Below are 22814 nucleotides of genomic sequence, written 5' to 3'. Positions count from 1 at the left end.
TGGAGGTCAGAGTGGTATAACAAGACGCTTTTAATGCCCCTTACAAGAGATGTGGAGGTCAGAGTGGTATAACAAGCCGCTTTTAATGCCCGTCAGAAGAGACGTGGATGTCAGAGTGATATAACAAGACGCTTTTAATGCCCCTTACAAGAGATGTGGAGGTCAGAGTGGTATAACAAGACGCTTTTAATGCCCGTCAGAAGAGTTGTGTAGGTCAGAATGGTATAACAAGATGCTTTTAATGCCCTTTACAAGAGATGTGGAGGTCAGAGTGGTATAACAAGACGCTTTTAAGGCCCGTCAGAAGAGACGTGGAGCTCAGAGTGGTATAACAAAACGCTTTAAATGCCCCTTTCAAGAGACGTGGAGGTCAGAGTGGTATAACTAGATGCTTTTAATGCCCCTTACAAGAGATGTGGAGGTCACAGAGGTATAACAAGATGCTTTGAATGCCCGTCAGAAGAGACGTGGAGGTTAGAGTAGTATAACAAGACGCTTTGAATGCCCTTTACAAGAGACGTGGAGGTCAGAGTCGTATAACAAGATGTTTTTAATGCCCCTTACAGGAGACATGGAGGTTAAAGTGGTATAACAAGATGCTTTTAATGCCCCTTACAAGAGATGTGGAGGTCAGAGTGGTATAACAAGACACTTTTAATGCCCGTCAGAAGAGACGTGGAGGTCAGAGAGTTATAACAAGACTCTTTTAAAGCCCCTTACAAGAGATGTGGAGGTCAGAGTGGTATAACAAGATGCTTTTAATGCCCGTCAGAAGAGACGTGGAGGTCAGAGCAGTATAACAAGACGCATTTAATGCCCCTTACAAGAGATGTGGAGGTCAGAGTGGTATAACAAGACGCTTTTAATGCCCGTCAGAAGAGACGTGGAGGTCAGAGTGGTCAAACAAGATGCTTTTAATGCCCGTTACAAGAGACGTGGAGGTCAGAGTGGTATAACAAGGTGCTTTTAATGCCCCTTACAAGAGATGTGGAGATCAGAGTGGTAAACCAAGATGCTTTTAATGCCCGTCAGAAGAGACGTGGAGGTCAGAGTGGTATAACAAGACTCTTTTAATGTCCCTTACAAGAGACGTGGAGGTCAGACTGGTATAACAAGACGCTTTTAATGCCCGTCAGAAGAGACGTGGAGGTCAGAGTGGTATAACAAGACGATTTCATGCCGCTTACAAGAGACGTGGAGGTCAGAGTAGTATAACAAGACGCTTTTAATGCCCCTTACAAGAGACGTGGATCTCAGAGTGTTATAACAAGATGCTTTGAATGCCCCTTACTAGAGACGTGGAGGTCAGAGTGGTATAACAAGACGCTTTTAATGCCCATCAGAAGAGACGTGGAGGTCAGAGTGGTATAACAAGACGCTTTAAATGCCCCTTACAAGAGATGTGGAGGTCAGAGTGGTATAACAAGACGCTTTTAATGGCCGTCAGAAGACATGTGGAGGTCAGAGTGGTAAAACAAGTTGCTTTTAATGCCCCTTAAAAGAGACGTGGAGGTCAGAGTGGTATAACAAGGTGCTTTTAATGCCCCTTACAAGAGATGTGGAGGTCAGAGTGGTATAACAAGACGCTTTTAATACCCGTCAGAAGAGACGTGGAGGTCAGAGTGGTATGACAAGACTCTTTTAATGTCCCTTACAAGAGACGTGGAGGTCAGAGTGGTACAACAAGACGCTTTTAATGCCCCTTACAAGAGACGTGGAGGTCAGATTGGTATAACAAGACGCTTTTAATGCCCCTTTCAAGAGAGGTGGAGGTCAGAGTGGTATAACAAGACGCTTTTATTGCCCGTTACAAGAGACGTGGAGGTCAGAGTGGTATAACAAGATGCTTTTAATGCCCGTCAGAAGAGACGTGGAGGTCAGAGTGGTATAACAAGACTCTTTTAATGTCCCTTACAAGAGACGTGGAGGTCAGAGTGGTATAACAAGACGCTTTTAATGCCCGTCAGAAGAGACGTGGAGGTCAGAGTGGTATAACCAGATGCTTTTAATGCCCCTTACAAGAGACGTGGAGGTCAGAGTGGTATAACAAGATGCTTTTAATGCCCCTTACAAGACATGTGGAGGTCAGAGTGGTATAACAAGACGCTTTTAATGCCCCTTACAAGAGACGTGGAGCTCAGAGTGGTATAACAAGATGCTACTAATGCCCCTTACAAGAGAAGTGGAGGTCAGAGTGGTATAACAAGACGCTTTTAATGGCCCTTACAAGAGACGTGGAGGTCAGAGTGGTATATTAAGTCGCTTTTAATGCCCCTTACAAGAGATGTTGAGGTCAGAGAGGTATAACAAGACGCTTTTAATGCCCCATCAGAAGAGAAGTGGAGGTCAGAGTGGTATAACAAGACACTTTTAATGCCCCTTACAAGAGACGTGGAGGTCAGAGTGGTATAACAAGACGATTTCATGCCCCTTACAAGAGACGTGGAGGTCAGAGTGGTATAACAAGACGCTTTTAATGCCTTTTACAAGAGATGTGGAGGTCAGAGTGGTATAACAAGACGCTTTTAATACCAGTCAGAAGAGACGTGGAGGTCAGAGTGGTATAACAAGACGCTTTAAATGCCCCTCACAAGAGACATGGAGGTCAGAGTGGTATAACTAGATGCTTTTAATGCCCCTTACAAGAGATGTGGAGGTCAGAGTCATATAACAACATGTTTTTAATGCCCCTTACAGGAGACGTGGAGGTTAAAGTGGTATAACAAGATGCTTTTAAAGCCCCTTACAAGAGATGTGGAGGTCAGAGTGGTATAACAAGACACTTTTAATGCCCGTCAGAAGAGACGTGGAGGTCAGAGTGGTATAACAAGACTCTTTTAAAGCCCCTTACAAGAGACGTGGAGGTCAGAGTGGTATAACAAGACGCTTTTAATGCCCGTCAGAAGAGACGTGGAGGTCAGAGTGGTATAACAAGACGCTTTTAATGCAACTTACAAGAGATGTGGAGGTCAGAGTGGTATAACAAGACGCTTTTAATGCCCGTCAGAAGAGATGTGGAGGTCAGAGTCGTAAAACAAGATGCTTTTAATGCCCCTTACAAGAGACGTGGAGGTCAGAGTGGTATAACAAGGTGCTTTTAATGCCCCTTACAAGAGATGTGGAGGTCAGAGTGGTATAACAAGACGCTTTTAATGCCCGTCAGAAGAGACGTGGAGGTCAGAGTGGTATGACAAGACTCTTTTAATGTCCCTTATAAGAGACGTGGAGGTCAGAGTGGTATAAGAAGACGCTTTTAATGCCCCTTACAAGAGACGTGGAGGTCAGATTGGTATAACAAGACGCTTTTAATGCCCCTTACAAGAGAGGTGGAGGTCAGAGTGGTATAACAAGATGCTTTTATTGCCCGTTACAAGAGACGTGGAGGTCAGAGTGGTATAACAAGAGGCTTTTATTGCCCGTCAGAAGAGACGTGGAGGTCAGAGTGGTATAACAAGACTCTTTTAATGTCCTTTACAAGAGACGTGGAGGTCAGAGTGGTATAACAAGACGCTTTTAATGCCCGTCAGAAGAGACGTGGAGGTCAGAGTGGTATAACCAGATGCTTTTAATGCCCCTTACAAGAGACGTGGAGGTCAGAGTGGTATAACAAGATGCTTTTAATGCCCCTTACAAGACATGTGGAGGTCAGAGTGGTATAACAATACGCTTTTAATGCCCCTTACAAGAGACGTGGAGCTCAGAGTGGTATAACAAGATGCTACTAATGCCCCTTACAAGAGAAGTGGAGGTCAGAGTGGTATAACAAGACGCTTTTAATGCCCCTTACAAGAGACGTGGAGGTCAGAGTGGTATATCAAGTCGCTTTTAATGCCCCTTACAAGAGACGTGGAAGTCAGAGTGGTATAACGAGAAGCTTTTAATGCCCCTTACAAGAGAAGTGGAGGTCAGAGTGGTATAAGAAGACACTTTTAATGCCCCTTACAAGAGACGTGGAGGTCAGAGTGGTATAACAAGACGATTTCATGCCGCTTACAAGAGACGTGGAGGTCAGAGTGGTATAACAAGACGCTTTTAATGCCCCTTACAAGAGATGTGGAGGTCAGAGTGGTATAACAAGACGCTTTTAATGCCCCATACAAGAGACGTGGAGGTCAGAGTGGTATAACAAGATGCTTTTAATGCCCCTTACAAGACATGTGGAGGTCAGAGTGGTATAACAAGACGCTTTTAATGCCCCTTGCAAGAGAAGTGGAGCTCAGAGTGGTATAACAAGATGCTTTTAATGCCCCTTACAAGAGAAGAGGAGGTCAGAGTGCTATAACAAGAAGCTTTTAATGCCCCTTACAAGAGACGTGGAGATCAGAGTGGTATAACAAGTCGCTTTTAATGCCCCTTACAAGAGAAGTGGAGGTCAGAGTGGTATAACGAGACGCTTTTAATGCCCCTTACAAGAAATATAGAGGTCAGAGTGGTATAACAAGACGCTTTTAATGCCCCGTCAGAAGAGAAGTGGAGGTCAGAGTGGCATAACAAGATGCTTTTAATGCCCCTTACAAGAGACGTGGAGGTCAGAGTGGTATAACAAGACAGTTTTAATGCCCATTACAAGAGACGTGGAGGTCAGAGTGGTATAACAAGACGCTTTTAATGCCCCTTACAAGAGACGTGGAGGTAAGAGTGGTATAACAAGCCGCTTTTAATGCCCGTCAGAAGAGACGTGGAGGTCAGAGTGGTATAACAAGATGCTTTTAATGCCCCTTACAAGAGATGTGGAGGTCAGAGTGGTATAACAAGACGCTTTTAATGCCAGTCAGAAGAGACGTGTAGGTCAGAATGGTATAACAAGACGCTTTTAATGCCCTTTACAAGAGATGTGGAGGTCAGAGTGCTATAACAAGACGCTTTTAAGGCCCATCAGAAGAGACGTGGAGGTGAGAGTGGTATAACAAGACGCTTTTAATGCCCCTCACAAGTGACGTGGAGGTCAGAGTGGTATAACTAGATGCTTTTAATACCCCTTACAAGAAATGTGGAGGTCAGAGTGGTATAACAAGATGCTTTGAATGCCCGTCAGAAGAGACGTGGAGGTCAGAGTGGTATAACAAGACGCTTTTAATGCCCCTTACAAGAGATGTGGAGGTCAGAGTGGTATAACAAGACGCTTTTAATGCCCGTCAGAAGAGACGTGGAAGTCAGAGTGGAATAACAAGACGCTTTGAATGCCCTTTACAAGAGACGTGGAGGTCAGAGTGGTATAACCAGATGCTTTTAATGCCCCTTACAAGAGACGTGGAGGTTAAAGTGGTATAACAAGATGCTTTTAATGCCCCTTACAAGAGATGTGGAGGTCAGAGTGGTATAACAAGACACTTTTAATGCCCGTCAGAAGAGACGTGGAGGTCAGAGAGTTATAACAAGACTCTTTTAAAGCCCCTTACAAGAGATGTGGAGGTCAGAGTGGTATAACAAGATGCTTTTAATGCCCGTCAGAAGAGACGTGGAGGTCAGAGCAGTATAACAAGACGCATTTAATGCCCCTTACAAGAGATGTGGAGGTCAGAGTGGTATAACAAGACGCTTTTAATGCCCGTCAGAAGAGACGTGGAGGTCAGAGTGGTCAAACAAGATGCTTTTAATGTCCCTTAAAAGAGACGTGGAGGTCAGAGTGGTATAACAAGGTGCTTTTAATGCCCCTTACAAGAGATGTGGAGATCAGAGTGGTATAACAAGATGCTTTTAATGCCCGTCAGAAGAGACGTGGAGGTCAGAGTGGTATAACAAGACTCTTTTAATGTCCCTTACAAGAGACGTGGAGGTCAGACTGGTATAACAAGACGCTTTTAATGCCCGTCAGAAGAGACATGGAGGTCAGAGTGGTATAACAAGACGATTTCATGCCGCTTACAAGAGACGTGGAGGTCAGACTAGTATAACAAGACGCTTTTAATGCCCCTTACAAGAGACGTGGATCTCAGAGTGTTATAACAAGATGCTTTGAATGCCCCTTACTAGAGACGTGGAGGTCAGAGTGGTATAACAAGATGCTTTTAATGCCCCTTACAAGAGAAGTGGAGGTCAGAGTGGTATAACAAGATGCTTTTAATGCCCCTTACAAGAGACGTGGAGGTCAGAGTGGTATAACAAGACGCTTTTATTGCCCGTTACAAGAGACGTGGAGGTCAGAGTGGTATAACAAGATGCTTTTAATGCCTGTCAGCAGAGAAGTGGAGGTGAGAGTGGTATAACAAGACGCTTTTAATGTCCCTTACAAGAGACGTGGAGGTCAGAGTGGTATAACAAGACGCTTTTAATGCCCATCAGAAGAGACGTGGGGGTCAGATTGGTATAACAAGATGCTTTTAATGCCCCTTACAAGAGACGTGGAGGTCAGAGTGGTATAACAAGATGCTTTTAATGCCCCTTACAAGAGACGTGGAGGTCAGAGTGGTATAACAAGACGCTTTTAATGCCCCTTACAAGAGACATGGAGGTCAGAGTGGTATAACAAGTCACTTTTAATGCCCCTTACAAGAGACGTGGAGGTCAGAGTGATATAACGAGACGCTTTTAATGCCCCTTACAAGAGATGTGGAGGTCAGAGTGGTATAACAAGACGCTTTTAATGCCCCGTCAGAAAAGAAGTGGAGGTCAGAGTGGTATAACAAGATGCTTTTAATGCCCCTTACAAGAGACGTGGAGGTCAGAGTGGTATAAGAAGACACTTTTAATGCCCCTTACAAGAGACGTGGAGGTCAGAGTGGTATAACAAGACGATTTCATGCCGCTTACAAGAGACGTGGAGGTCAGAGTGGTATAACAAGATGCTTTTAATGCCCCTTACAAGAGACGTGGAGCTCAGAGTGGTACAACAAGATGCTACTAATGCCCCTTACAAGAGAAGTGGAGGTCAGAGTGGTATAACAAGACGCTTTTAATGCCCCTTACAAGAGACGTGGAGGTCAGAGTGGTATTTCAAGTCGCTTTTAATGCCCCTTACAAGAGACGTGGAAGTCAGAGTGGTATAACGAGACGCTTTTAATGCCCCTTACAAGAGAAGTGGAGGTCAGAGTGGTATAAGAAGACACTTTTAATGCCCCTTACAAGAGACGTGGAGGTCAGAGTGGTATAACAAGACGATTTCATGCCGCTTACAAGAGACGTGGAGGTCAGAGTGGTATAACAAGACGCTTTTAATGCCCCTTACAAGAGATGTGGAGGTCAGAGTGGTATAACAAGACGCTTTTAATGCCCCATACAAGAGACGTGGAGGTCAGAGTGGTATAACAAGATGCTTTTAATGCCCCTTACAAGACATGTGGAGGTCAGAGTGGTATAACAAGACGCTTTTAATGCCCCTTGCAAGAGAAGTGGAGCTCAGAGTGGTATAACAAGATGCTTTTAATGCCCCTTGCAAGAGAAGAGGAGGTCAGAGTGGTATAACAAGAAGCTTTTAATGCCCCTTACAAGAGACGTGGAGATCAGAGTGGTATAACAAGTCGCTTTTAATGCCCCTTACAAGAGACGTGGAGGTCAGAGTGGTATAAAAAGACGATTTCATGCCCCTTACAAGAGACGTGGAGGTCAGAGTGGTATAACAAGACGCTTTTAATGCCCCTTACAAGAGATGTGGAGGTAAGAGTGGTATAACAAGCCGCTTTTAATGCCCGTCAGAAGAGACGTGGAGGTCAGAGTCGTATAACAAGATGCTTTTAATGCCCCTTACAAGAGATGTGGAGGTCAGAGTGGTATAACAAGACGCTTTTAATGCCAGTCAGAAGAGACGTTTAGGTCAGAATGGTATAACAAGACGCTTTTAATGCCCTTTACAAGAGATGTGGAGGTCAGAGTGCTATAACAAGACGCTTTTAAGGCCCGTCAGAAGAGACGTGGAGGTGAGAGTGGTATAACAAGACGCTTTTAATGCCCCTCACAAGTGACGTGGAGGTCAGAGTGGTATAACTAGATGCTTTTAATACCCCTTACAAGAAATGTGGAGGTCAGAGTGGTATAACAAGATGCTTTGAATGCCCGTCAGAAGAGACGTGGAGGTCAGAGTCGTATAACAAGACGCTTTTAATGCCCCTTACAAGAAATGTGGAGGTCAGAGTGGTATAACAAGATGCTTTTAATGCCCGTCAGAAGAGACGTGGAAGTCAGAGTGGAATAACAAGACGCTTTGAATGCCCTTTACAAGAGACGTGGAGGTCAGAGTGGTATAACCAGATGCTTTTAATGCCCCTTACAAGAGACGTGGAGGTTAAAGTGGTATAACAAGATGCTTTTAATGCCCCTTACAAGAGATGTGGAGGTCAGAGTGGTATAACAAGACACTTTTAATGCCCGTCAGAAGAGACGTGGAGGTCAGAGTGTTATAACAAGACTCTTTTAAAGCCCCTTACAAGAGATGTGGAGGTCAGAGTGGTATAACAAGATGCTTTTAATGCCCGTCAGAAGAGACGTGGAGGTCAGAGCAGTATAACAAGACGCATTTAATGCCCCTTACAAGAGATGTGGAGGTCAGAGTGGTATAACAAGACGCTTTTAATGCCCGTCAGAAGAGACGTGGAGGTCAGAGTGGTCAAACAAGATGCTTTTAATGCCCCTTACAAGAGACGTTGAGGTCAGAGTGGTATAACAAGGTGCTTTTAATGCCCCTTACAAGAGATGTGGAGATGAGAGTGGTATAACAAGATGCTTTTAATGCCCGTCAGAAGAGACGTGGAGGTCAGAGTGGTATAACAAGACGATTTCATGCCGCTTACAAGAGACGTGGAGGTCAGAGTGGTATAACAAGATGCTTTTAATGCCCCTTACAAGAGAAGTGGAGGTCAGAGTGGTATAACAAGATGCTTTTAATGCCCCTTACAAGAGACGTGGAGGTCAGAGTAGTATAACAAGACGCTTTTATTGCCCGTTACAAGAGACGTGGAGGTCAGAGTGGTATAACAAGACGCTTTTAATGCCCGTCAGCAGAGAAGTGGAGGTGAGAGTGGTATAACAAGACGCTTTTAATGTCCCTTACAAGAGACGTGGAGGTCAGAGTGGTATAACAAGACGCTTTTAATGCCCATCAGAAGAGACGTGGGGGTCAGATTGGTATAACAAGATGCTTTTAATGCCCCTTACAAGAGACGTGGAGGTCAGAGTGGTATAACAAGATGCTTTTAATGCCCCTTACAAGAGACGTGGAGGTCAGAGTGGTATAACAAGACGCTTTTAATGACCCTTACAAGAGACATGGAGGTCAGAGTGGTATAACAAGTCGCTTTTAATGCCCCTTACAAGAGACGTGGAGGTCAGAGTGATATAACGAGACGCTTTTAATGCCCCTTACAAGAGATGTGGAGGTCAGAGTGGTATAACAAGAAGCTTTTAATGCCCCGTCAGAAAAGAAGTGGAGGTCAGAGTGGTATAACAAGATGCTTTTAATGCCCCTTACAAGAGACGTGGAGGTCAGAGTGGTATAAGAAGACACTTTTAATGCCCCTTACAAGAGACGTGGAGGTCAGAGTGGTATAACAAGACGATTTCATGCCGCTTACAAGAGACGTGGAGGTCAGAGTGGTATAACAAGACGCTTTTAATGCCCCTTACAAGAGATGTGGAGGTCAGAGTGGTATAACAAGCCGCTTTTAATGCCCGTCAGAAGAGACGTGGAGGTCAGAGTGGTATAACAAGACGCTTTTAATGCCCCTTACAAGAGATGTGGAGGTCAGAGTGATATAACAAGACGCTTTTAATGCCCGTCAGAAGAGATGTGTAGGTCAGAATGGTATAACAAGATGCTTTTAATGCCCTTTACAAGAGATGTGGAGGTCAGAGTGGTATAACAAGATGCTTTTAAGGCCCGTCAGAAGAGACGTGGAGCTCAGAGTGGTATAACAAAACGCTTTAAATGCCCCTCTCAAGAGACGTGGAGGTCAGAGTGGTATAACAAGACACTTTTAATGCCCATTACAAGAGACGTGGAGGTCAGAGTGGTATAACAAGACGATTTCATGCCCCTTACAAGAGACGTGGAGGTCAGAGTGGTATAACAAGACGCTTTTAATGCCCCTTACAAGAGATGTGGAGGTAAGAGTGGTATAATAAGCCGCTTTTAATGCCCATCAGAAGAGACGTGGAGGTCAGAGTGGTATAACAAGATGCTTTTAATGCCCCTTACAAGAGATGTGGAGGTCAGAGTGGTATAACAAGACGCTTTTAATGCCAGTCAGAAGAGACGTGTAGGTCAGAATGGTATAACAAGACGCTTTTAATGCCCTTTACAAGAGATGTGGAGGTCAGAGTGCTATAACAAGACGCTTTTAAGGCCCGTCAGAAGAGACGTGGAGGTGAGAGTGGTATAACAAGACGCTTTTAATGCCCCTCACAAGTGACGTGGAGGTCAGAGTGGTATAACTAGATGCTTTTTATACCCCTTACAAGAAATGTGGAGGTCAGAGTTGTATAGCAAGATGCTTTGAATGCCCGTCAGAAGAGACGTGGAGGTCAGAGTGGTATAACAAGACGCTTTTAATGCCCCTTACAAGAGATGTGGAGGTCAGAGTGGTATAACAAGACGCTTTTAATGCCCGTCAGAAGAGACGTGGAAGTCAGAGTGGAATAACAAGACGCTTTGAATGCCCTTTACAAGAGACGTGGAGGTCAGAGTGGTATAACCAGATGCTTTTAATGCCCCTTACAAGAGACGTGGAGGTTAAAGTGGTATAACAAGATGCTTTTAATGCCCCTTACAAGAGATGTGGAGGTCAGAGTGGTATAACAAGACACTTTTAATGCCCGTCAGAAGAGACGTGGAGGTCAGAGTGTTATAACAAGACTCTTTTAAAGCCCCTTACAAGAGATGTGGAGGTCAGAGTGGTATAACAAGATGCTTTTAATGCCCGTCAGAAGAGACGTGGAGGTCAGAGCAGTATAACAAGACGCATTTAATGCCCCTTACAAGAGATGTGGAGGTCAGAGTGGTATAACAAGACGCTTTTAATGCCCGTCAGAAGAGACGTGGAGGTCAGAGTGGTCAAACAAGATGCTTTTAATGCCCCTTACAAGAGACGTTGAGGTCAGAGTGGTATAACAAGGTGCTTTTAATGCCCCTTACAAGAGATGTGGAGATGAGAGTGGTATAACAAGATGCTTTTAATGCCCGTCAGAAGAGACGTGGAGGTCAGAGTGGTATAACAAGACGATTTCATGCCGCTTACAAGAGACGTGGAGGTCAGAGTGGTATAACAAGATGCTTTTAATGCCCCTTACAAGAGAAGTGGAGGTCAGAGTGGTATAACAAGATGCTTTTAATGCCCCTTACAAGAGACGTGGAGGTCAGAGTAGTATAACAAGACGCTTTTATTGCCCGTTACAAGAGACGTGGAGGTCAGAGTGGTATAACAAGACGCTTTTAATGCCCGTCAGCAGAGAAGTGGAGGTGAGAGTGGTATAACAAGACGCTTTTAATGTCCCTTACAAGAGACGTGGAGGTCAGAGTGGTATAACAAGACGCTTTTAATGCCCATCAGAAGAGACGTGGGGGTCAGATTGGTATAACAAGATGCTTTTAATGCCCCTTACAAGAGACGTGGAGGTCAGAGTGGTATAACAAGATGCTTTTAATGCCCCTTACAAGAGACGTGGAGGTCAGAGTGGTATAACAAGACGCTTTTAATGACCCTTACAAGAGACATGGAGGTCAGAGTGGTATAACAAGTCGCTTTTAATGCCCCTTACAAGAGACGTGGAGGTCAGAGTGATATAACGAGACGCTTTTAATGCCCCTTACAAGAGATGTGGAGGTCAGAGTGGTATAACAAGAAGCTTTTAATGCCCCGTCAGAAAAGAAGTGGAGGTCAGAGTGGTATAACAAGATGCTTTTAATGCCCCTTACAAGAGACGTGGAGGTCAGAGTGGTATAAGAAGACACTTTTAATGCCCCTTACAAGAGACGTGGAGGTCAGAGTGGTATAACAAGACGATTTCATGCCGCTTACAAGAGACGTGGAGGTCAGAGTGGTATAACAAGACGCTTTTAATGCCCCTTACAAGAGATGTGGAGGTCAGAGTGGTATAACAAGCCGCTTTTAATGCCCGTCAGAAGAGACGTGGAGGTCAGAGTGGTATAACAAGACGCTTTTAATGCCCCTTACAAGAGATGTGGAGGTCAGAGTGATATAACAAGACGCTTTTAATGCCCGTCAGAAGAGATGTGTAGGTCAGAATGGTATAACAAGATGCTTTTAATGCCCTTTACAAGAGATGTGGAGGTCAGAGTGGTATAACAAGATGCTTTTAAGGCCCGTCAGAAGAGACGTGGAGCTCAGAGTGGTATAACAAAACGCTTTAAATGCCCCTCTCAAGAGACGTGGAGGTCAGAGTGGTATAACAAGACACTTTTAATGCCCATTACAAGAGACGTGGAGGTCAGAGTGGTATAACAAGACGATTTCATGCCCCTTACAAGAGACGTGGAGGTCAGAGTGGTATAACAAGACGCTTTTAATGCCCCTTACAAGAGATGTGGAGGTAAGAGTGGTATAATAAGCCGCTTTTAATGCCCATCAGAAGAGACGTGGAGGTCAGAGTGGTATAACAAGATGCTTTTAATGCCCCTTACAAGAGATGTGGAGGTCAGAGTGGTATAACAAGACGCTTTTAATGCCAGTCAGAAGAGACGTGTAGGTCAGAATGGTATAACAAGACGCTTTTAATGCCCTTTACAAGAGATGTGGAGGTCAGAGTGCTATAACAAGACGCTTTTAAGGCCCGTCAGAAGAGACGTGGAGGTGAGAGTGGTATAACAAGACGCTTTTAATGCCCCTCACAAGTGACGTGGAGGTCAGAGTGGTATAACTAGATGCTTTTTATACCCCTTACAAGAAATGTGGAGGTCAGAGTTGTATAGCAAGATGCTTTGAATGCCCGTCAGAAGAGACGTGGAGGTCAGAGTGGTATAACAAGACGCTTTTAATGCCCCTTACAAGAGATGTGGAGGTCAGAGTGGTATAACAAGACGCTTTTAATGCCCGTCAGAAGAGACGTGGAAGTCAGAGTGGAATAACAAGACGCTTTGAATGCCCTTTACAAGAGACGTGGAGGTCAGAGTGGTATAACCAGATGCTTTTAATGCCCCTTACAAGAGACGTGGAGGTTAAAGTGGTATAACAAGATGCTTTTAATGCCCCTTACAAGAGATGTGGAGGTCAGAGTGGTATAACAAGACACTTTTAATGCCCGTCAGAAGAGACGTGGAGGTCAGAGTGTTATAACAAGACTCTTTTAAAGCCCCTTACAAGAGATGTGGAGGTCAGAGTGGTATAACAAGATGCTTTTAATGCCCGTCAGAAGAGACGTGGAGGTCAGAGCAGTATAACAAGACGCATTTAATGCCCCTTACAAGAGATGTGGAGGTCAGAGTGGTATAACAAGACGCTTTTAATGCCCGTCAGAAGAGACGTGGAGGTCAGAGTGGTCAAACAAGATGCTTTTAATGCCCCTTACAAGAGACGTGGAGGTCAGAGTGGTATAACAAGGTGCTTTTAATGCCCCTTACAAGAGATGTGGAGATCAGAGTGGTATAACAAGATGCTTTTAATGCCCGTCAGAAGAGACATGGAGGTCAGAGTGGTATAACAAGACTCTTTTAATGTCCCTTACAAGAGACGTGGAGGTCAGACTGGTATAACAAGACGCTTTTAATGCCCGTCAGAAGAGACGTGGAGGTCAGAGTGGTATAACAAGACGATTTCATGCCGCTTACAAGAGACATGGAGGTCAGAGTAGTATAACAAGACGCTTTTAATGCCCCTTACAAGAGACGTGGATCTCAGAGTGTTATAACAAGATGCTTTGAATGCCCCTTACTAGAGACGTGGAAGTCAGAGTGGTATAACAAGATGCTTTTAATGCCCCTTACAAGAGAAGTGGAGGTCAGAGTGGTATAACAAGATGCTTTTAATGCCCCTTACAAGAGACGTGGAGGTCAGATTGGTATAACAAGACGCTTTTATTGCCCTTTACAAGAGACGTGGAGGTCAGAGTGGTATAACAAGACGCTTTTAATGCCCGTCAGCAGAGAAGTGGAGGTGAGAGTGGTATAACAAGACGCTTTTAATGTCCCTTACAAGAGACGTGGAGGTCAGAGTGGTATAACAAGACGCTTTTAATGCCCATCAGAAGAGACGTGGGGGTCAGATTGTTATAACAAGATGCTTTTAATGCCCCTTACAAGAGACGTGGAGGTCAGAGTGGTATAACAAGATGCTTTTAATGCCCCTTACAAGACATGTGGAGGTCAGAGTGGTATAACAAGACGCTTTTATTGCCCCTTACAAGAGACGTGGAGCTCAGAGTGGTATAACAAGATGCTTTTAATGCCCCTTACAAGAGACGTGGAGGTCAGAGTGGTATAACAAGACGCTTTTAATGCCCCTTACAAGAGACATGGAGGTCAGTGTGGTATAACAAGTCGCTTTTAATGCCCCTTACAAGAGACGTGGAGGTCAGAGTGATATAACGAGACGCTTTTAATGCCCCTTACAAGAGATGTGGAGGTCAGAGTGGTATAACAAGACGCTTTTAATGCCCCGTCAGAAAAGAAGTGGAGGTCAGAGTGGTATAACAAGATGCTTTTAATGCCCCTTACAAGAGACGTGGAGGTCAGAGTGGTATAAGAAGACACTTTTAATGCCCCTTACAAGAGACGTGGAGGTCAGAGTGGTATAACAAGACGATTTCATGCCGCTTACAAGAGACGTGGAGGTCAGAGTGGTATAACAAGACGCTTTTAATGCCCCTTACAAGAGATGTGGAGGTCAGAGAGGTATAACAAGCCACTTTTAATGCCCGTCAGAAGAGACGTGGAGGTCAGAGTGGTATAACAAGACGCTTTTAATGCCCCTTACAAGAGATGTGGAGGTCAGAGTGGTATAACAAGACGCTTTTAATGCCCGTCAGAAGAGATGTGTAGGTCAGAATGGTATAACAAGATGCTTTTAATGCCCTTTACAAGAGATGTGGAGGTCAGAGTGGTATAACAAGATGCTTTTAAGGCCCGTCAGAAGAGACGTGGAGCTCAGAGTGGTATAACAAAACGCTTTAAATGCCCCTCTCAAGAGACGTGGAGGTCAGAGTGGTATAACTAGATGCTTTTAATGCCCCTTACAAGAGATGTGGAGGTCAGAGAGGTATAACAAGATGCTTTGAATGCCCGTCAGAAGAGACGTGGAGGTTAGAGTGGTATAACAAGACGCTTTGAATGCCCTTTACAAGAGACGTGGAGGTCAGAGTCGTATAACAAGATGTTTTTAATGCCCATTACAGGAGACATGGAGGTTAAAGTGGTATAACAAGATGCTTTTAATGCCCCTTACAAGAGATGTGGAGGTCAGAGTGGTATAACAAGACACTTTTAATGCCCGTCAGAAGAGACGTGGAGGTCAGAGTGGTATAACAAGACTCTTTTAAAGCCCCTTACAAGAGAAGTGGAGGTCAGAGTGGTATAACAAGACGCTTTTAATGCCCGTCAGAAGAGACGTGGAGGTCAGAGTGGTATAACAAGACGCTTTTAATGCCCCTTACAAGAGATGTGGAGGTCAGAGTGAAATAACAAGACGCTTTTAATGGCCGTCAGAAGACATGTGGAGGTCAGAGTGGTAAAACAAGATGCTTTTAATGCCCCTTACAAGAGACGTGGAGGTCAGAGTGGTATAACAAGGAGCTTTTAATGCCCCTTACAAGAGATGTGGAGGTCAGAGTGGTATAACAAGACGCTTTTAATACCCGTCAGAAGAGACGTGGAGGTCAGAGTGGTATGACAAGACTCTTTTAATGTCCCTTACAAGAGACGTGGAGGTCAGAGTGGTATAACAAGACGCTTTTAATGCCCCTTACAAGAGACGTGGAGGTCAGATTGGTATAACAAGACGCTTTTAATGCCCCTTACAAGAGAGGTGGAGGTCAGAGTTGTATAACAAGACGCTTTTATTGCCCGTTACAAGAGACGTGGAGGTCAGAGTGGTATAACAAGACGCTTTTAATGCCCGTCAGAAGAGACGTGGAGGTCAGAGTGGTATAACAAGACTCTTTTAATGTCCCTTACAAGAGACGTGGAGGTCAAAGTGGTATAACAAGACGCTTTTAATGCCCGTCAGAAGAGACGTGGAGGTCAGAGTGGTATAACCAGATGCTTTTAATGCCCCTTACAAGAGACGTGGAGGTCAGAGTGGTATAACAAGATGCTTTTAATGCCCCTTACAAGACATGTGGAGGTCAGAGTTTTATAACAAGACGCTTTTAATGCCCCTTACAAGAGACGTGGAGCTCAGAGAGGTATAACAAGATGCTACTAATGCCCCTTACAAGAGAAGTGGAGGTCAGAGTGGTATAACAAGACGCTTTTAATGCCCCTTACAAGAGACGTGGAGGTCAGAGTGGTATATTAAGTCGCTTTTAATGCCCCTTACAAGAGACGTGGAGGTCAGAGTGGTATAACGAGACGCTTTTAATGCCCCTTACAAGAGATGTTGAGGTCAGAGAGGTATAACAAGACGCTTTTAATGCCCCGTCAGAAGAGAAGTGGAGGTCAGAGTGGTATAACAAGACACTTTTAATGCCCCTTACAAGAGACGTGGAGGTCAGAGTGGTATAACAAGACGATTTCATGCCCCTTACAAGAGACGTGGAGGTCAGAGTGGTATAACAAGGTGCTTTTAATGCCCCTTACAAGAGATGTGGAGGTCAGAGTGGTATAACAAGACGCTTTTAATACCCGTCAGAAGAGACGTGGAGGTCAGAGTGGTATGACAAGACTCTTTTAATGTCCCTTACAAGAGACGTGGAGGTCAGAGTGGTATAACAAGACGCTTTTATTGCCCGTTACAAGAGACGTGGAGGTCAGAGTGGTATAACAAGACGCTTTTAATGTCCCGTCAGAAGAGAAGTGGAGGTCAGAGTGGTATAACAAGACACTTTTAATGCCCCTTACAAGAGACGTGGAGGTCAGAGTGGTATAACAAGACGATTTCATGCCCCTTACAAGAGACGTGGAGGTCAGAGTGGTATAACAAGACGCTTTTAATGCCTTTTACAAGAGATGTGGAGGTCAGAGTGGTATAACAAGATGCTTTTAATACCAGTCAGAAGAGACGTGGAGGTCAGAGTGGTATAACAAGACGCTTTAAATGCCCCTCACAAGAGACATGGAGGTCAGAGTGGTATAACTAGATGCATTTAATGACCCTTACAAGAGATGTGGAGGTCAGAGTCATATAACAACATGTTTTTAATGCCCCTTACAGGAGACGTGGAGGTTAAAGTGGTATAACAAGATGCTTTTAATGCCCCTTACAAGAGATGTGGAGGTCAGAGTGGTATAACAAGACACTTTTAATGCCCGTCAGAAGAGACGTGGAGGTCAGAGTGGTATAACAAGACTCTTTTAAAGCCCCTTACAAGAGACGTGGAGGTCAGAGTGGTATAACAAGACGCTTTTAATGCCCGTCAGAAGAGACGTGGAGGTCAGAGTGGTATAACAAGATGCTTTAATGCCCCTTACAAGAGATGTGGAGGTCAGAGTGGTATAACAAGACGCTTTTAATGCCCGTCAGAAGAGATGTGGAGGTCAGAGTCGTAAAACAAGATGCTTTTAATGCCCCTTACAAGAGACGTGGAGGTCAGAGTGGTATAACAAGGTGCTTTTAATGCCCCTTACAAGAGATGTGGAGGTCAAAGTGGTATAACAAGACGCTTTTAATGCCCGTCAGAAGAGACGTGGAGGTCAGAGTGGTATGACAAGACTATTTTAATGTCCCTTACAAGAGACGTGGAGGTCAGAGTGGTATAACAAGACGCTTTTAATGCCCCTTACAAGAGACGTGGAGGTCAGATTGGTATAACAAGACGCTTTTAATGCCCCTTACAAGAGAGGTGGAGGTCAGAGTGGTATAACAAGATGCTTTTATTGCCCGTTACAAGAGACGTGGAGGTCAGAGTGGTATAACAAGAGGCTTTTATTGCCCGTCAGAAGAGACGTGGAGGTCAGAGTGGTATAACAAGACTCTTTTATTGTCCCTTACAAGGGACGTGGAGGTCAGAGTGGTATAACAAGACGCTTTTAATGCCCGTCAGAAGAGACGTGGAGGTCAGAGTGGTATAACCAGATGCTTTTAATGCCCCTTACAAGAGACGTGGAGGTCAGAGTGGTATAACAAGACGCTTTTAATGCCCCTTACAAGAGACGTGGAGCTCAGAGTGGTATAACAAGATGCTACTAATGCCCCTTACAAGAGAAGTGGAGGTCAGAGTGGTATAACAAGACGCTTTTAATGCCCCTTACAAGAGACGTGGAGGTCAGAGTGGTATATCAAGTCACTTTTAATGCCCCTTACAAGAGACGTGGAGGTCAGAGTGGTATAACGAGACGCTTTTAATGCCCCTTACAAGAGAAGTGGAGGTCAGAGTGGTATAAGAAGACACTTTTAATGCCCCTTACAAGAGACGTGGAGGTCAGAGTGGTATAACAAGACGATTTCATGCCGCTTACAAGAGACGTGGAGGTCAGAGTGGTATAACAAGACGCTTTTAATGCCCCTTACAAGAGATGTGGAGGTCAGAGTGGTATAACAAGCTACTTTTAATGCCCGTCAGAAGAGACGTGGAGGTCAGAGTGGTATAACAAGACGCTTTTAATGCCCCTTACAAGAGATGTGGAGGTCAGAGTGGTATAACAAGATGCTTTTAATGACCTTTACAAGAGATGTGGAGGTCAGAGTTGTATAACAAGACGCTTTTAAGGCCCGTCAGAAGAGACGTGGAGCTCAGAGTGGTATAACAAGACGCTTTAAATGCCCCTCTCAAGAGACGTGGAGGTCAGAGTGGTATAACTAGATGCTTTTAATGCCCCTTACAAGAGATGTGGAGGTCAGAGAGGTATAACAAGATGCTTTGAATGCCCGTCAGAAGAGACGTGGAGGTTAGAGTGGTATAACAAGACGCTTTGAATGCCCTTTACAAGAGACGTGGAGGTCAGAGTGGTATAACAAGATGTTTTTAATGCCCCTTACAGGAGACGTGGAGGTTAAAGTTGTATAACAAGATGCTTTTAATGCCCCTTACAAGAGACGTGGAGGTCAGAGTGGTATAACAAGACACTTTTAATGCCCGTCAGAAGAGACGTGGAGGTCAGAGTGGTATAACAAGACTCTTTTAAAGCCCCTTACAAGAGATGTGGAGGTCAGAGTGGTATAACAAGACGCTTTTAATGCCCGTCAGAAGAGACGTGGAGGTCAGAATGGTATAACAAGATGCTTTTAATGCCCCTTACAAGAGACGTGGAGGTCAGAGTGGTATAACAAGATGCCTTTAATGCCCCTTACAAGACATGTGGAGGTCAGAGTGGTATAACAAGACGCTTTTAATGCCCCTTACAAGAGACGTGGAGCTCAGAGTGGTATAACAAGATGCTACTAATGTCCCTTACAAGAGAAGTGGAGGTCAGAGTGGTATAACAAGACGCTTTTAATGCCCCTTACAAGAGACGTGGAGGTCAGAGTGGTATATCAAGTCGCTTTTAATGCCCCTTACAAGAGACGTGGAGGTCAGAGTGGTATAACAAGACGCTTTTAATGCCCGTCAGAAGAGACGTGGAGGTCAGATTGGTATAACCAGATGCTTTTAATGCCCCTTACAAGAGACGTGGAGGTCAGAGTGGTATAACAAGACACTTTTAATGCCCCTTACAAGAGACGTGGAGGTCAGAGTGGTATAACAAGACGATTTCATGCCCCTTACAAGAGACGTGGAGGTCAGAGTGGTATAACAATACGATTTCATGCCGCTTACAAGAGACGTGGAAGTCAGAGTGGTATAACAAGACGCTTTTAATGCCCCTTACAAGAGATGTGGAGGTCAGAGTGGTATAACAAGCTACTTTTAATGCCCGTCAGAAGAGACGTGGAGGTCAGAGTGGTATAACAAGACGCTTTTAATGCCCCTTACAAGAGATGTGGAGGTCAGAGTGGTATAACAAGATGCTTTTAATGACCTTTACAAGAGATGTGGAGGTCAGAGTTGTATAACAAGACGCTTTTAAGGCCCGTCAGAAGAGACGTGGAGCTCAGAGTGGTATAACAAGACGCTTTAAATGCCCCTCTCAAGAGACGTGGAGGTCAGAGTGGTATAACTAGATGCTTTTAATGCCCCTTACAAGAGATGTGGAGGTCAGAGAGGTATAACAAGATGCTTTGAATGCCCGTCAGAAGAGACGTGGAGGTTAGAGTGGTATAACAAGACGCTTTGAATGCCCTTTACAAGAGACGTGGAGGTCAGAGTGGTATAACAAGATGTTTTTAATGCCCCTTACAGGAGACGTGGAGGTTAAAGTGGTATAACAAGATGCTTTTAATGCCCCTTACAAGAGACGTGGAGGTCAGAGTGGTATAACAAGACACTTTTAATGCCCGTCAGAAGAGACGTGGAGGTCAGAGTGGTATAACAAGACTCTTTTAAAGCCCCTTACAAGAGATGTGGAGGTCAGAGTGGTATAACAAGACGCTTTTAATGCCCGTCAGAAGAGACGTGGAGGTCAGAATGGTATAACAAGATGCTTTTAATGCCCCTTACAAGAGACGTGGAGGTCAGAGTGGTATAACAAGATGCCTTTAATGCCCCTTACAAGACATGTGGAGGTCAGAGTGGTATAACAAGACGCTTTTAATGCCCCTTACAAGAGACGTGGAGCTCAGAGTGGTATAACAAGATGCTACTAATGTCCCTTACAAGAGAAGTGGAGGTCAGAGTGGTATAACAAGACGCTTTTAATGCCCCTTACAAGAGACGTGGAGGTCAGAGTGGTATATCAAGTCGCTTTTAATGCCCCTTACAAGAGACGTGGAGGTCAGAGTGGTATAACAAGACGCTTTTAATGCCCGTCAGAAGAGACGTGGAGGTCAGATTGGTATAACCAGATGCTTTTAATGCCCCTTACAAGAGACGTGGAGGTCAGAGTGGTATAACAAGACACTTTTAATGCCCCTTACAAGAGACGTGGAGGTCAGAGTGGTATAACAAGACGATTTCATGCCCCTTACAAGAGACGTGGAGGTCAGAGTGGTATAACAAGACGCTTTTAATGCCTTTTACAAGAGATGTGGAGGTCAGAGTGGTATAACAAGACGCTTTAAATGCCCCTCACAGGAGACATGGAGGTCAGAGTGGTATAACTAGATGCTTTTAATGCCCCTTACAAGAGATGTGGAGGTCAGAGTCGTATAACAAGATGTTTTTAATGCCCCTTACAGGAGACGTGGAGGTTAAAGTGGTATAACAAGATGCTTTTAATGCCCCTTACAAGAGATGTGGAGTTCAGAGTGGTATAACAAGACACTTTTAATGCCCGTCAGAAGAGACTTGGAGGTCAGAGTGGTATAACCAGACTCTTTTAAAGCCCCTTACAAGAGACGTGGAGGTCAGAGTGGTATAACAAGACGCTTTAAATGCCCCTCTCAAGAGACGTGGAGGTCAGTGTGGTATAACTAGATGCTTTTAATGCCCCTTACAAGAGATGTGGAGGTCAGAGAGGTATAACAAGATGCTTTGAATGCCCGTCAGAAGAGACGTGGAGGTTAGAGTGGTATAACAAGACGCTTTGAATGCCCTTTACAAGAGACGTGGAGGTCAGAGTGGTATAACAAGATGTTTTTAATGCCCCTTACAGGAGACGTGGAGGTTAAAGTGGTATAACAAGATGCTTTTAATGCCCCTTACAAGAGATGTGGAGGTCAGAGTGGTATAACAAGACACTTTTAATGCCCGTCAGAAGAGACGTGGAGGTCAGAGTGGTATAACAAGACTCTTTTAAAGCCCCTTACAAGAGATGTGGAGGTCAGAGTGGTATAACAAGACGCTTTTAATGCCCGTCAGAAGAGACGTGGAGGTCAGAATGGTATAACAAGATGCTTTTAATGCCCCTTACAAGAGACGTGGAGGTCAGAGTGGTATAACAAGATGCTTTTAATGCCCCTTACAAGACATGTGGAGGTCAGAGTGGTATAACAAGATGCTTTTAATGCCCCTTACAAGAGACGTGGAGCTCAGAGTGGTATAACAAGATGCTACTAATGTCCCTTACAAGAGAAGTGGAGGTCAGAGTGGTATAACAAGACGCTTTTAATGCCCCTTACAAGAGACGTGGAGGTCAGAGTGGTATATCAAGTCGCTTTTAATGCCCCTTACAAGAGACGTGGAGGTCAGAGTGGTATAACAAGACGCTTTTAATGCCCGTCAGAAGAGACGTGGAGGTCAGAGTGGTATAACCAGATGCTTTTAATGCCCCTTACAAGAGACGTGGAGGTCAGAGTGGTATAACAAGACACTTTTAATGCCCCTTACAAGAGACGTGGAGGTCAGAGTGGTATAACAAGACGATTTCATGCCCCTTACAAGAGACGTGGAGGTCAGAGTGGTATAACGAGACGCTTTTCATGCCTTTTACAAGAGATGTGGAGGTCAGAGTGGTATAACAAGACGCTTTTAAGGCTTTTAAGGCCAGTCAGAAGAGACGTGGAGGTCAGAGTGGTATAACAAGACGCTTTAAATGCCCCTCACAGGAGATATGGAGGTCAGAGTGGTATAACTAGATGCTTTTAATGCCCCTTACAAGAGATGTGGAGGTCAGAGTCGTATAACAAGATGTTTTTAATGCCCCTTACAGGAGACGTGGAGGTTAAAGTGGTATAACAAGATGCTTTTAATGCCCCTTACAAGAGATGTGGAGGTCAGAGTGGTATAACAAGACACTTTTAATGCCCGTCAGAAGAGACGTGGAGGTCAGAGTGGTATAACAAGACTCTTTTAAAGCCACTTAC

The sequence above is a fragment of the Phyllobates terribilis genome, unplaced genomic scaffold (genome assembly GCF_046119375.1).
Source record: "Phyllobates terribilis strain yellow unplaced genomic scaffold, ASM4611937v1 Scaffold_1__5_contigs__length_1240528914, whole genome shotgun sequence".
Taxonomy (NCBI): Eukaryota; Metazoa; Chordata; class Amphibia; order Anura; family Dendrobatidae; genus Phyllobates; species Phyllobates terribilis.
The sequence above is the reverse complement of the archived record's forward strand: the minus strand, read 5'-3'. Positions refer to the sequence as shown.